The 15,671-nt window shown below is 42.4% G+C and overlaps 1 long non-coding RNA gene across 12 annotated transcripts in view; it reads left to right on the top strand.

Annotated features, from left to right (window-relative positions):
- The window catches only part of LOC147015838 (uncharacterized), a 192,162-nt gene extending 178,548 nt beyond the window's left edge, over positions 1-13,614 (top strand). For 11 of the 12 annotated variants that reach the window (XR_015049871.1, XR_015049874.1, XR_015049877.1 and 8 more), the window contains one exon: positions 6,470-7,712. This is a non-coding gene — a long non-coding RNA (uncharacterized LOC147015838). Of the gene's footprint in view, positions 1-6,469; positions 7,713-13,367 lie in introns of those variants that run through there. The other variant, XR_015049872.1, reaches the window with a different exon arrangement.
- The last annotated feature ends 2,057 nt before the right edge of the window (positions 13,615-15,671 follow it).

The raw sequence follows: 15,671 nt of genomic DNA, 5'->3' as shown, positions 1-15,671 counted from the left end.
CACACATATCTATATAGCGGATATAGCACCACCTTTGGTGGTAGCTGGTATTACAAATCATCTTCCTTCATCTTCTTTCATAATATAATGGAAGCTTCTCAAATTTATGATGTAGAGTATGATATGTTGTGATCAATAAAATTTCTTTCAAAAATGACAAAAATTATAAAGTGCATTTCCAAGAATTTACTGCGGCATATTGCCACCAAAGGTGAACCGAGAATGGTACTCCTGCTCAGAGCTATATATGCATTACATATATACAGCCATATGTGCATTACCTCCATTATATCATGATAACTTAAATAGTTATATTATTAAAACAGGAGAAAAAAGGGCCGGATTAATTTTTTCATAATCATCAATGAGTTTGCATGAATTACTTTACCAGAAAATACTGTATTTGCCAACACATGTATGACATATATTACTTTCAACAAGGAGTGTCCTATATGAGGAGACTTTTGAATAAAAATCTAAAAAAAAAAAAATGCACACGTCCTTTTTGTGTAACATAAGTTACCAAAGTTTAAACCATTGCCAACTAACCCTGTAAAATGTTTCGAAGTTTTTAGTAACACGTTTAAACAGATTATGTAATAATGTAACAAAAAATAAAAAGGTTGACAGTTGAAAAAATTAATTGAGGTTTCAGACTCTTGAAATTGTGTGAATTTAGTTATGATTGTAACATAAGTTACCGTGGAATTGAAGAAAGGGGAAAAATGGAAGGATTCACTTGATAAAGTTATGCTTGCCGACAATTGCGCATGACATGAGGCAACAAATTAGTCTCCATTTTTTCTGCAATTTGAATGTTCACCGAGACTTCCGATCAACCTGTTGTTTGGGTTTCAGAACGATGCACCAACCAACAATCATTCTCACTTTGTAACTGACTGGCAACGGTGTATGAAGCAAGCGTATGGCATGGCATCAAAGCATAAATATTGTTACGGTTGTGGAAATTCACAGAACACCAGTCAGGTTCCCCAGAGGTCAGTTATTTCGGTAAGTGTGTGTTCCAGGTTAGATTTCCCCACCGATGTATAAAGGGAATTATTCGTGTGCTGGGCTGTGCATCTTTGAGTTAGCCGTTATTCTTTCTCTATCTTTTATTTTAACAATAACAACGACAACCCACGTCCGCGTTTGATGGCTATTTCCAACACGTCCGCGTTTGATGGCGATTTCCAACACATCCGCTTGTGATCAGGGTGATTTCCAACATGTCTGCGTTTGATGGCGATTTCAACCACGTCCACGTGAAGCCGGTGATTTCAACCACGTCTGCGTGAAGCCGGTGATTTCAACCACGTCCACGTGAAGCCGGTGATTTCAAGGACGTCCGCGTGCAAGCATGACTTGCAAAACGGATCAGAAAGGCCTTACCCTCTGAAGAAGCTGGCCAATCGGAAGTGAGAGAGGCGGATCCGGATGGGTGAAGGTTCAAAGGTGAAAAGGGGGAGGGCGCTGATTTTGGGTGGCAAAGCCCACCGCGGCCCCTCCCCTTGGGGCTATAATAAGCCACGTTCGCTCGCCAACAAGGCGGTTGAGCGTCGTTGTTGTTGGCTGGGTTTGAGAGCGGTTAGTTGAGAGCCGTTGGAGAGACGCCGAGCCACCGGCAGGAGTTGAGCCGTTGGAGTTCGGAGTGGAAGGGTTGCCAGTAGGAAGCCGGGGTCGAGACCCGTTCTCTCCTCCAGCGCGTTGTCGGCTAGGCCAGGCCGCAGTGAAAGCCAGACGACCGAGGAGAACTGTACAAGCTGCGCATCAAGCCACCCAAGCGACTGGCGCGTTTGCGGCGCACCGGGCCGAACGGAGACACCAGGGGTCGCCAATAAAAAGGACCCATCGAGTCACCACGAGGGTGGTCAGGTAGCCGGCCCGGTCTCTCAAGGCCTATTCCGGTCATCCCGGCCCTGAGTGCATGAAAGGCTCAAGAGCCCGGTTCTTTCTTTCTTGGGTTTTGCATGAAAGTCTGCGGCGCCTTGTCCTTAAAGGCGCTGTCACACCTTGACAATTTAGCCAGCAACGGCAACGTATAAAAATGTATGTAAAACGTTGGCGTATGCTGAAATTTTGAAGCTTTTTTTTTTAAGTTTTGGTCATATTCATAACGTGTTGGTCGTATGCATAGCATATTAGTAATGGGCACAGAACGTTTCGTTGTCTTAAAGATAACTTCTACCAACGAATGTTTAGCCTGTTGTCGGCGTTCACAACCGATGCCCAACGATAGTTTAACTTAGGCATAGCGCGCTGCACGTATCGCCGACGAACTTGTGGCGTAGCCTGTTAAAAATCTGCTGCACGCCGATTTAAATCATAACCGCCTGAAAATTGAAAGTGTCAACCACGCTGTCACACCTTGATGATTTAGCCAGCGTATGCCGACCTATGAAAAATTTGCCGAACCAAGCTGGCACACGTCGAATACGTTATGGGTAAGTTGCGTATACGTTAAGAGCACGCTGAAAAACGATGAAGTATGCTGTTATATTTCGTGGTACGTCTTGTACGTCGTGAAATTTCAAGCATGCTGAAAATTTTACGACGTACTCGCCATATGGCTCACACGTTCAGCTACGCTGGGAATAAGTTGTAGGGACGATATGTGATCGTTGACACACGTCGACAAAAGTTCCTTGTATGTTACTCATAAGTCGAAACACGTCGAGGTAATGTTTAGCATACCCGAAACTTATTTTCTCCATCAAGGCACATTTTCTTTTTTTCTCCTTGGCTCCGTGAAGGCACATGACGAAATATCTGAAGTTGTTGTTGTTTTTTTTGTTTTTTAGTCTATCACGAATTTTAAAATATATTCGGACATTTGCTTTTAAGTTTCGACGTCAACGTGACAATATCCTCAAACAGAAAATATTCACAGAGGAGGAACTAAGAATAAGACATGAGCAAACTGAAGAGGCAATCGGACGTGACGTAACGGCACGTGAAGAAAGATCGCAAGTTATTGTTGTTGTTTTTTTTTAAATGCTCAAAATACGCCATTATACGGTAGCTGTAAATTAGAAACATGTTCAGTAAGTTATGTGGTCGTCCGGAAGACGTTAATCAAATACTTCTACATACGTCAATATGCGTTGGAGGTACGTTACACATAGGTTCAAAGCACGTTACTCATAGGTTAGAAATCAGTTTTGGGTACGCTAAGCATTACCTCGACGCGTTTCGACTTATGAGTAATTTACAAGTAACGTGCCTCGACGTCTGTCAACGATCGCATAACGTGCCTCGACGTGTGTCAACGATCGTGTAACGTCCCTACAACATGTTACTCATAGGTTATAAATAAGTTTTGGTTACGCTAATCATTACCTCGACGTGTCTCGACTTATGAGTAACTTACAAGTAACGTGTGTCGACATGTGTCAACGATCGCATAACGTGCCTACAACTTATGGCCAGCGTAGCGGAACGTGCGAGTCATACGGCAAGTACGTCGTAAAATTTCAAGCATGCTAAAATTTGAGGACAACCGCAAAGTACAACGATGAAAGCCAGCGTACTACGACGTATGGCAGTGTTTTTCAGCATGCGCTTAACGTATACAAAACTTACCCATAACGTATTTGATGTGTGCCAGCGTTTTAGACAAATTTTTCATAAGTCGGCATACCCTGGCTAAATCGTCAAGGTGTGACAGCGCCTTTAGTAGAATTCTTGTTAAGTGCCTGTATGTGCATTGCATAATAGACATTGGCTGTTGGCTTTTGCTCGTGTCCTGTCCCCTATCCCCATTCATTCATTGCTTGCATGCCTGTGTTCAAATAAATGCCCCCCATTGTTGAATGTCACCTGCTCGTTGCGTCCCTTTCCTCACATTGACTGCCATGGAGCGTTCGGGGAATTAACTGGCTAATTAAAGCCGATAAACATAATAATCTCGTCCGATGGGACTTGGCGATATACAACTGCTCGGCATTCGCATACGGAACGAGCCGCTTAAGTGGCTCGTTTTCGTGCCAGTCCCGTCGAGATATAAACTGCTGGTATCTCTGTCCACGCGAATAATTAGGTACATCGACAATTCGGTGATCGACCCTGTAGCGTGTGGACAGAAGGATTGGCTAGTTTATGGTGTCTTAAAAACACCCGTAGCTGGGTTTTGGCGTTTGTCTGGAAGCTACGACTAGATTGCGCGTTCGGTGGACGCGCGACCTGGATTGGGCTGAAAAGGTCGTGCGCACGCCGAACGGGCGGAAATCTACAACAATATGCTTCAACAAGCATAAATATGACAGAAAAGGATTTTACACAACTCTTCTTCCAGGTGACAGAATTCTGGTAAGGAACCTGACCCCTTGAGGTGGTCCAGGAAAACTTTGTTCTTAAGGGGAAGAACAGGTACATCTTGTTGTTAGACATTTGACTCTTCACCTAGTATTCAAAGTCAAAACAGAAAAAGGGTGTGGTTGTGTCAGAGTCCTGCATAGAAATTTGTTGATGTGACGTGACCACTGACATGTTGATCCAGAGTCCACATCAGGAAAGAAGGTGGTGAAATGGAATGCTGTCGGATAGAAGGCAACTCCTGAGGACAACCATTCGACTGCCTCGGACTCTGATGATGAGGACATCATCACTGTCCACTACCCAACAGTGAATCATGCTGATAACCACCTCAACCCACTGACCCCAGAGTTCCATCTGCATTCAGTTGGTCTGCTTCTACCTCCAGGTTGGCACCTGTTGAGTTTGTTGCACGGTGCAGATCCTGAATCAACCAACCAGCATGTCGAGCTAAATGTTGGCATCTATGGCAGATATTACCACAGTCGACAGCGATGTCCACCTCCAAGACTTACCCTACAGTCGGTAACCCAGAACTTTACCGAATCCACTGTGTGTCAGTTGGGTAGAACTCTTAACCCTGCTGTAATGTAAGCTGACTGATTGTGAATATTATGCTGTTATGTATGCAGTTTCTTTTCTTTTTTTGTGGTGTGTATCTCCATTCCCATGTGAAGTAGATGTTCGATCTACATCATTTAACTGTATGAACTCTGAGATTCGAATGTTCAAGTGAGGACAGTCGTTTGTATTGGAAGAGTTTACACTGCAGTGTAATGTTATCATTAGGGAAGGACTTCTGATTTAGGCGCAGTATGTCAGACATCTAGACCGACTGGAGCTATTTTGGAGTCTTGTTTCCATGAAACATTGTTCCAGAGGGCCCCTGCAAACCGTGTTTTAGGGAATGCTACATTTGGGAGTAACAACCAGTGAAGTTCACCGAGGGAACATGGACTAATAAGCGAACCTTCACCCTAAAGTAGTGTCTAAATGACTTTTGAGAAAAAAATGTCAAGGATCTTGTTATTTCAGGGGTGAGTGTGAGGTGTACAAAAGAGCACACTCACACAGTCACAATACCTGATGAAAACAGGGGCACTAATTTATTATTATTATTTTTTAAAATGTTGATTCCCTTCTCAAATTGTTTAATTCACTTGCAGACTATTTGCCTAGATGGGTGTGCGAGAAGTTGAGATTGGGGAGCGGAAGTGCAGATGCATGCTGGGATCACTCGCATGTTGTTGCGCATTGTGGCGATCACCTCGTAATTTCCCGCTCCATCCCATGGCCTCTTTCATTCCTTCACAGATAGATATTCTCCATGAACTTTTGGAAACAATGATTTGATAATAACGATATAATTGTTATCTTTAATAACTAAGAAAGCTTCAATATTTGTGACCTCATTGTTGTTATAGTGACAAAGAGTAAGGCCAGGATGGGGCCTTTTTGTATGTTATGCGCAGTACAGCACTGCATTTTATTTCTTGAACCATTTACAAGAATTCATGAAAACAACCCGTAACAAGATTCTTTGGATGACAAACTTTATTTCTTTTTGACCTCTATTCCAATTTCTGGTATTGTTTGTACATTTATGTTTGGTAGTTTGCAAAACGGGGGTTCTGCCATAATACCTGTCAATTGATTATACCTAATTTGATCATTGGCAGGTGTATTTAATTAATTGATTTGATTGATAACAATTTTCCAATCTGTTACCTCTAATTACGAAGTGTGCATGTGTACGGAGTGTTGTTGGTGGGGGTCTCGTCAAGGGGTGTTATGTGGTTGATGTATGTTCTTTAACCAAGCCCATACCCCCTCCCTTGAGGGGGAAAAAAAAATACAAAAACTACAAAAACTTCCAAAAGCACAAAAACACTTTTTTAACAAATAAATAAATTTAAACTTTTGCATTTTCTTCTTTGGATCTGGTGTTAATAAATTAGTGTGGTGTTGATGTGGCACAGGCATGATGAACTAAATGGCCTCCACCTGTGTCTGATTTCCTTGTAAAAAAAAATTCTGAAATTCAACAAAGAGAAGTGCAGATGCATGCTGGGATTGTGCACAAGTTGCTGTATGTTGTGGTGATCACCTTGTGATTTTCCGCTCCTGCTAACAGCCTCTTTTTATTCCTTTGCAGAAATAAAGTTGTTTGACCAACTACCCCAGTTGTTCGAGTGAGTTGGTGGCGTTATACCGCCATCCAAGACAAATACCAAGTTGATCCTGCCAGAATGTGCAAGAGCACAGCATCAACAACATAGCCACACCTCAGTAATATTTCAACCAGTGGGCTGAATGTAGAATTGAATTCCAGTCCAACATGGATTTGCTAAAAACAACAACGTACTGTACGAACGGTCAAATATTCTTTATGCGTGAGTAGCTTTTTAGACTGGTACCAATGGCAAATGCTACATGTATGTATGCTATGAATTTAAGTCTATCACCTGACATATAAAATCAAAATTAATAAAAAACAAATATTCAATATTGATTTACATTTACATTTCTTTCCCAACAAACGTTGAACTGATTTTTTTTTCTCTTTCGTCTATTTACAACAATTTTCAACATTTAAACCAAAATGTTCACCCTTGTGATTGAACTAATCCACCTTTGTTTCAAATATAAGTTGGAAATGAATGCGTTTATTTTAAGTGACATTGGCTCAACTTTCCAAATGGCCTTTTCACTGAGTTTCTTGGTTGGCCAAGGTTGTCCATCATAGAGATGTATGAATTGCCAAGAATGTAACAATTGCACTGCATTTTCTCACTAACGACTGGAATTAGACAGAATTGATTGATATATCCTTCCTAACCAACTCCTTAAATCATTTATAATTTTTCATTATGTATAAGGCTCATGGAGGAGGGAAAACGATTGACAGTTTTCTAATCGACAAGATGAATAATAATTAATCGATAAAATATTGTTGGAGAAAACGGATACGGCATGACTATTTATATGATTACAGGAAGATAAGACATGTTATACAATTCTCCACAATAGCCATTACTAACTAGTATAACTGCTGTTGTGTGATCACATTTCAGGTTTTTATTATATATTTATTTAATTAAGGCTTGTTTGCAGATGGCTAATGTTAAACAGATGGCGTTTGCACTTGTATTTTCGAGGATGCATCATGAGAGATATCTGTACAGCTTTGAATTTAGGAGTACGAATTTGTAACCCAGAACCAATGGCATAAACGCATCCTCTTCACGAGACCAGCTGTTCAGGAACCTTGGTAACCATGCAATGTCAAGTACAGTATGTACATTCTGTGTCTTTTTTAAAATCGTGTTTGTCACACTTTGTCAATGAATGAGCTATCATCAGCCTGACAAAGAGCCATGGCTTAAGAATCATCTGCAAAATTTAGGAGTGCAACAAGAAATATCCGATACACATTTGCAGAAATTACCAACTTAATCATTCATTCATTTATTTTATGTGCAGCTTGTGGCTGTTGCTTGCATTATTGCTGGGAATACGGCTGAGCCGCTGATGCAGGGCCTCCTATACGTTGTGGCAGGGATTTGGAATTTCCCCAGCGTGCCGGCAATAGCTAGGCCACTATTCGTAACGTTTTTGTATTCAGAGTCGAGGCTCGTGGAAGAGCTACAACACTGAATGGATCAGGACTCAACAAACCAAAAGGAACAGCAGAGAGAGAGAGAGAGAGAGAGAGAGAGAGAGAGAGAGAGAGAGAGAGAGAGAGAGAGAGAGAGAGAGAGAGAGAGAGAGAGAGAGAGAGATATACACCAACAGCAGAGTTGAAGGACAAAATAGAGGGAGACTTTGACAAACAATAGGTGTGGAGAGGAATGGAGGTTGAGGGAAGGATGCATCAGGTGGACAAGATGGATACAGAAGCAAACTCTCAGGAAGGAAAAACTGGAAATTTAGAAGGAGGTGGGCTTGGGGATGTATTTGATGAGGGAAGAAAATATAACGAATTTAGATGGGAATGATTTGAAATGGTGGTGAACAGCTGTCTTGAAGATCTGGAGGGAAGGATGAGATTGAAGAGATTATGCAAGTTGGTTCTACAGGCGGGAAAAGAGAGGAATGAGAATTCGTGGAGGTGAGCTGCGATTCTGGATTTTTGGGGTTTCCCCAAGAAGGGGGTTGATGATGGACCGCATGCGCCTTGCAGAAACCTGGGGATGGAGGGGGGAGGGGGGAGTAAAGGCATGGAAAGAGGAGAGGGTGCAAGACCAGAAAGGAGGAGGTAGAAGACAGAGACCACTGACCTGTCTGCGATAATAAAGTGATAGGTCCATAGACTCTGCTCAACATGGGATATTCCAATAATCTTGAAGGCCTTGGTTTCCTCGGCATTAAGCTGAGCAAGGTGTGAGGCAGGGGCGCCAGTCGAGATGGAAGAGCAGTACTCCATCAAGCTGCAGATGAAGGCCATGAAGGTGGATAAGAGTTCAAGTATGCCAAGGGAGGACTTTGTATGACGCAGGATTTCTAGTTGGCGACTGGCTTTGGAGGCCGAATTGTGGTTTACCCAGGGAAGATCATGGCTGATTGTGAGACCCAGGAGTTTGATTGAACTTCAAGAGGATTGTTAAGAAAGTTGTTGGGAGGGTGTGCCATACAGTCCTTCTGGACATATTCCAAGTGTTTGACCAGGTTGTAATTTTGTTGTGGTTGTGAATTGATGGAAGAGGCTGCTGCCTGATTATTTGAATAATGAGGGATATCATGGCAGAGTGTGGAGTCATCAGAAAAATCGATAAAAGGGATTTTCCAAAGAATCAAAGATATCGTTGATGAAGATTAGGAATAACAATATGCCCAGAATACTGCCTTGGTGTGCTCAAGCCTTAACAGGGAGAGGAAAATTAAAGCATTCCATTGAGAGCCACACGTTGGTTATGAGAATAGAGGAAGTCAGCAAGCCAGGTGTGGAGCTGCCCTTGGATGCCATAGGAAGAGAGCTTGGAGAGCAAGGCGGGATGCCAGACTGTAACGAAAGCAAAAAAATGTCTCGGGAGACGGCCCTCTCATTTTACTGCTGGTGCGGGTGGTGCGTTTGGTCTCACCGTTTGTTTCTGCCATCTGAGTGGGAGAACCGGTCAGAGCTCTCCCTCTCGTCATCCCCCTGTCGAGCACCCCACGCAGCGCACAACAGCCTGGGTTTAGCATTCGCTTCTCCATTATAGACCCCCACCCATCGCGAGGGGTTGTGGGTGCAGTGCTCGTCGTCCACGCATCTCATCGGGGGTCAAACGTGCAGCTTGGGTGGAGCTAGAGAAGCTTCAGCTGGTCACTTTTCTCTCACGGGTGCAGTCCCGTGATGGTGTAAACAATCGATCCCCACCCTTCCGCTCGCAGGCCCACGCCCTCTCACTGATGATTCGAAGCTGATAGGTCCCTCATGAAGGGGATCAGTTTTTGCACCTTTTTATGTAAGGCAGTGATATTCGCTCATTTCCAAGCAGTTATAAGATGACCTGATGCAAATGGTATGTTGGAAAAACACAAAGAGGATGTGTAAGAGCAGCACAGCAGGTTTTTATGATGCATGAGTAAATACCGAGCGGTCCAGTAGGAGAATCAGTGTCTCGGGTCTCGGGTCGACAGAAACTTCTCCACGTTCTCAGGTGTAAAAAGGACATGGTCTAAGAGCAGTTGGGTGCAACAGGGTAGTTTGTGGCTGGAGACACAGGATTTGGAAGCAAACACCGAATTGAAGCGTTCGGCCTTTTCAAGAGTGCAGCCGGCTGTTGTGCTATTTTAAGTGAGGGATGGGATGGAGAGGGAGCATACTCTGGAGACAGACTTACCACGGCACCAAAGGTTTTTAGAGGAGGGAGAAAAATTTCAAAGCTCAATCTTGAAGTTGGACAGATGTTGTTTTCTGGCTCTCCTGAGAGTGCAACACTTGTTTCAGGCTTCGTTGAATGAGCTGAGATTGCCTTCGGTCGGGTTTGTCAGGTGTTTATCCGAAAGGTTGGTGCTTGGTGCGGACATAGCGCACACACCTAGTCTGGGTTAGATTATCGGCCCAAATATAAACTGTCGGATTGGTGGATCGCAGACAGGGCTTGCATCATGAACTACATCATGCTGGGTGTCCCGTTGGTGGACATTATAGACACCTAAATGCCTTTCATGAAGAGTGAGTGTTATGGCAGGCACCCTGAACAGTTTGCAAATTCCCACCACCTTCAGTCAAATGTCATCTTCTTCTTCAGACTATCCATCCATCCATTGGGAGCACACTCCGTGCAGAGCATTGGTGTTGCCTAAGCAGTCTCCTTGGCTATTGGGCACAATCCTCGACAGGTCGCCACTCCGACACAGTATACCAGCAAGCTGGCACTCATTTTGCCGACCTCGGAAGTATGACAGGCAGAGTCAACCCCACCTGGTATTAATTCAACAACCGAGTGGGGTTTGAACTCAGGATCATCGGATCCCAAGCCCACCACCCTAACCATTAAGCCAACACCAGGCATGTACTATCATACCAAATGGAGGGGGAGGGCGGGGGGGGAATAAATACAAAGTTGAAAATCAAAATTCTGTTGATTTGACATTTTCATCACAAATTATCACAGAATATTCACGAATAGCAAAATCGAGAGAGTGCAAACACTACAATAGACAAATGAAGACAATTAAAGAAAACTTAGCTCATCATACCTGTACTGTGTCAATATAAAGTGCAACCTGCTATTTCAATCTTCAGTGAATACAGTAGATCCCAATTCAAATATTTCACCTGTTGGCCTGCACACAATGGCCTACTCTTTTCAAAAGACGTCACATAATAATCATTATCTTTCAAATTCCACATGAGACAGGACAACCAGATTTATTACATAACCCCATGCAAAGGTGACGTGCTCAAAGTTATAGCTCCCTCTTCTGCCATTAAAGCAGAATGACAGTTAATATTTAAAGGGAAATGAAACTTACCAAAAAAAAAAAACCAACAGGTCGTATCGCTTAAATATGTATAAAGTGCTATAAAGTTAATTCATGCAATCTGTTCCTTATAACTATGAAAATATCTAACAAGTGTTTGTGGAATTCAGTGTGCATGCTGATGCCATGTTCCCTGCTTTCGGCACCAGGAGCTGCCACTTCGGTCACAAGACTTCTCCTCTGGTGGTGTTTTCCACTGTATGTCAGCTTTGAGAGCTTTCTGACGTGTTAGTTTGCCTGCGAACAGAGTTTAACTTGTTTATGAAAGTTTGATGAACATTAAAAAAAACATATTTGATGGCAATTTCGGCATGATCTCATATACATACGTACTTGTGCATTAGTCAGCTCTTGTGGGCTGGCAGGATAGCCTGAAGATATGCGCACTCGCCTCTTCGCTGTCTAATCAGCTGGCTTCAAATTGGTTTCCACGGCATCAAGCTGAGCAAGGTGTGAGGCAAGGGCACCAGCCGCCAGGTGAGATCATTGGCTGAGGGCACGGCCGTGCCACTGATGCAGTGCCCTCTGCTGGTTAGGGTATGAATTTGTAATTTGTTCAGGGTGCCGGCCATAGCTTGCCAACTCTTTGCGAAGGACGCCATGGGATCTTCAACGTCCACCAACTAATGTCGGCAGACGGGACGCCCAGTTTAACGTCCATCCGACTGACGGTGCACACATTGATGATCACCCTGCGTGTGAAACACCAGGATGACAATTTATAGCTGAGTCGTGATTAGAACCTGGGTTAGATAGCTCACAGTGAAGGTGAGTGTGCATACCTCAAGGTCTAGGCAATCCTATCAGCCCACCAAGGTGGTAACAACACTCAACTGTAGTATCCGAATCCTGCAAAGGTTTAGTAATTTTCCGAAAGGCATAGCATGCCAAGAGCCAAGAAATCTATGTGAACTCGCTGCAGACAAATTAAAAAAACACTGGCGTGTGTTCCAGAAGCTATCTTGTATGTTAACACTTCACGTATCTTTGTTCCTAGGTTAACAAAACTACCCATTATATCAAACCGATGAAAGCTGCCGTATGGAGAAAAAATTGTGACTTGCAACTTGACCTGGACGTGACTACATTGATTTGAGATTCGGACTTGGAACTTAGTGTCTGAAGACGTGCCACTTGCTTGCAACTTACATGCGACTTGAGTTTAGAATGACTTGTTCACAATGTTCAGAAAATAATGGTTGAATAAACATTGAATTAAAACAGGGCTTAAAATACATGGAAAATTATTTTCGGTCGTCGGTGTACGCAGTTCGGTCAATGACGCTATATACCATGTACGTGTGTACTGTACATGTACAGCGTGCCAGCACTCTGCCACCGGATCACATACCGTCCTCCACTATTAGTGTCTACTCTCCAGACAGCACAGGACACACTCAGCATGTCCAAGTGGCAAGCATCAGTCTTCCCAACGGAAAAATCACTTTATTCAATAAATCCCATAAAATGATTTTTTGATGATTTAAATGTAATTGACTTGGATTATATTAACTTAGTCAGTAGTTGTAAGTTATATCACGACTGTCAATAATTGTCAATTATATGATGACAACAATTTAAGTTAATATCAGTTATGCATTTCATTTGCTACAGTGTCCCGTCCCCTTCCTGATCCCCCCCATCTTCCTTCCCGAGTATACGTTTCATTTTAACGTACGTAATAAATATACAAGTAAATTATTAAAATCTCCTTTCCCATTCCACATTGAACGCTTTGGTTCTACGTGTAAACCATTTAAACGTACGCTGAGGGTACTAACTCGTCTCATGCACATATGTTCAAGTGAGTACATGAGATGTGAGAAGTAAATTTTATATAAATTTATTTTTTACTGGGAACAAAGCAAAAAATGCCCATTGTATGAAGTTGACAAATAAAAACTTGGGTTAAACAGCTTTTCAGAACATGTATTGCAATAAATGAAGCCTTTCGTCTTAATTCCTTGATAGCTTGTACTCCACTAGGTTTATAAGTAAATGTTGGAGTTTACACAAGTTGAAGTAATACTACGGTGACTTTAAAGTTGACTAAAGTGACTTGTTGACATCGATGCTTGCAGTGCGTTCCTGATTCAGACATACTCGTTTGTCCGTGAATGAATCCGAGACATCAAGCAACTGCTTTAACAGTCATTGCGGTGGATGGTGAGGACGTATATCAAGGAGAAGGTGAGATGTGCGATCCCTGCGAGCAATCCTGGTCCTCTGCTGGCGTATCTCCGTCCCCACCATCCGCTATGATTTGGCCAGGGTAAGAGTCCAAAAATGGCTTACTCTTTTCAAAAGGCAATGTTGAAGCTTTAACATCCACCAGTAAATGCTACGACATGAAACAACTGGTTTAATATTCCCATATAATAACAGCATACTCATTGATGTGACACGATTTCTGCAGAGCACCAAGATGTCAACAGATGGATAGTTTGAAAGATGAGTATGCTGCCTTTGAGCTATCCTATCGGCCCTTTATATTTCACTTTATTCAGGCATTAAGATGCATTTGAATCCCAAGAAAGTAAAGGAAAAGAATAGAGCAAGAAAGGAGAAGGATGCAGAAGATGTAAGTGAAAAACAGGGGAAGGGTACGGGATGGTTAACAGATATAAGTACACAGCGTTTAACTGTAGGTTAATTTAACAAGGAGCTGAAACTCTAGGTCCCTCGCCTTTTGGGTAGTATTAGGCATAGATCTGTGTTAGATAAAAGCCAAATCTTGAACGGCTTTTGAAATATCGCGAACACAAGCCAAACTAGAGGGGGAGCACTCGGGAGAGTGCAAAACCTCCGCCGCCAATACTGCTGGGTCACTCAAGTGAACCTTATATCTTATTCATTAAATATGATGTCAACAGTGCTGACAGAGTTATAGTTCTTTTCTCCATTTTTTGGGGGGAGGGGGGGTTGGAAATCACTTAAAACATGTAGAAATGCCAAAAAAAAGAAATCGAAATTTTCTTGAAAAAAAAGTTGCAAAATTTTTTTTTTCTCTAACAATTTTTTTTTGGCGGGGGGGGGTTGGAAATCACTTAAAACATGTAGAAATGCAAAAAAATTAAATTTGTTTCTCAATTTTTTTGGGGGGGGGTGGAAATCACTTAAAACATGTAGAAATGCAAAAAAAAAATTTTCTCTAACAATTTCTTTTTTTTGGGGGGGGGGACAAAGTCCAAAATCTAATGGCATGATCCTTGGACCATACCTAACCCCCCCCCACCAAGTTTCGTCGAAATCCGTCGAGGAGTTTTTTCCGTAATACTGTTCACAAACAAACAAACAGAAAGGGGTGAAAACAGTAACCTCCGATCTTCGATGGCGGAGGTTAATGACTGACATGGTTGCCATGGCAACACAATTCAGCAAATCACAGCCGTGATCTAATCAGGTTGAGATAACGTCGTGAGCAATAGATATCTGCAATATGAAAGCGAAATGTTCAATGGTTTTTGAATATCGCGTACACAAAAGTACATGGAAGGATGATCGGTTGGTCGGTGGGATGCAGACCATTTTAATGCCTCTGACCTTGTCAGAGGGGCAGGGGGACAACAATTATAAACTGGTGTGTTTATAAACAATGACAAACATAGAAAAGTGTGTTCCATGAGACTTTACTCCAGGTTTGGTAAGTACCTTCAAAGTATGTGAGCATATATTTAAAAAAAATACATATGAGGACATTTCAATGCTCATTACAACTTAACAGTTCTGTCAAGCTGTCTCACAGAAAGTGAGAGCAAATGTTCCACGCTCTTCCGCTAACCAGTCAAGCACGTATGTGTGGAACAGACACAAGCCACGCATGGAACTATACCCTTCACTTGCATTTGCAACTTGCCAAAAGCTATGGAAAGAACTGCTCTCCCGTAATTCAATTGCCGTTTGTGCTGCCCACACAGAAACCTCAAAACAGTTATTTCTTAGATGCATTTGAAGATTATAATGAGTTCATTTCTGGGTGAACAACTGGTGAAAATCAGAATAATTAAAATGGAAGTACAACAAACTTCGAAAGTGGTACATGACTGACCATTGAATATGATGTCATCACTGGGATTGCAGCATCTGCACAGTTTGGTGGTGGTTTCTTTTGTTGTTACCTCTTCAGAGGATAACATGAGAGGTTTTCCCTCAAAGTTTTGATTTTCTGAATGTTCACCTCAATTCAATGTAAAACATTTTCCTTCATTTGATTCAGAAGCTCCCAGATGATGAAACAAAAACACCAGTTTATAGAGCAATCACACATAGAAAGATAGAGTGGCTTTAGGGGGCATCGAAGTATTTTGTCTGCACATGTGGGGAGTGTACACAAATGTCAATGAGGAATGAGAGGATACAAAGGAAAACTGGGACCGGAAATGCTT

This window comes from Eptatretus burgeri, chromosome 12 (assembly GCF_056783735.1).
Source record: "Eptatretus burgeri isolate ZD-2024b chromosome 12, Ebu_testis_v1, whole genome shotgun sequence".
Taxonomy (NCBI): Eukaryota; Metazoa; Chordata; class Myxini; order Myxiniformes; family Myxinidae; genus Eptatretus; species Eptatretus burgeri.
The sequence above is the reverse complement of the archived record's forward strand: the minus strand, read 5'-3'. Positions and strand labels throughout refer to the sequence as shown.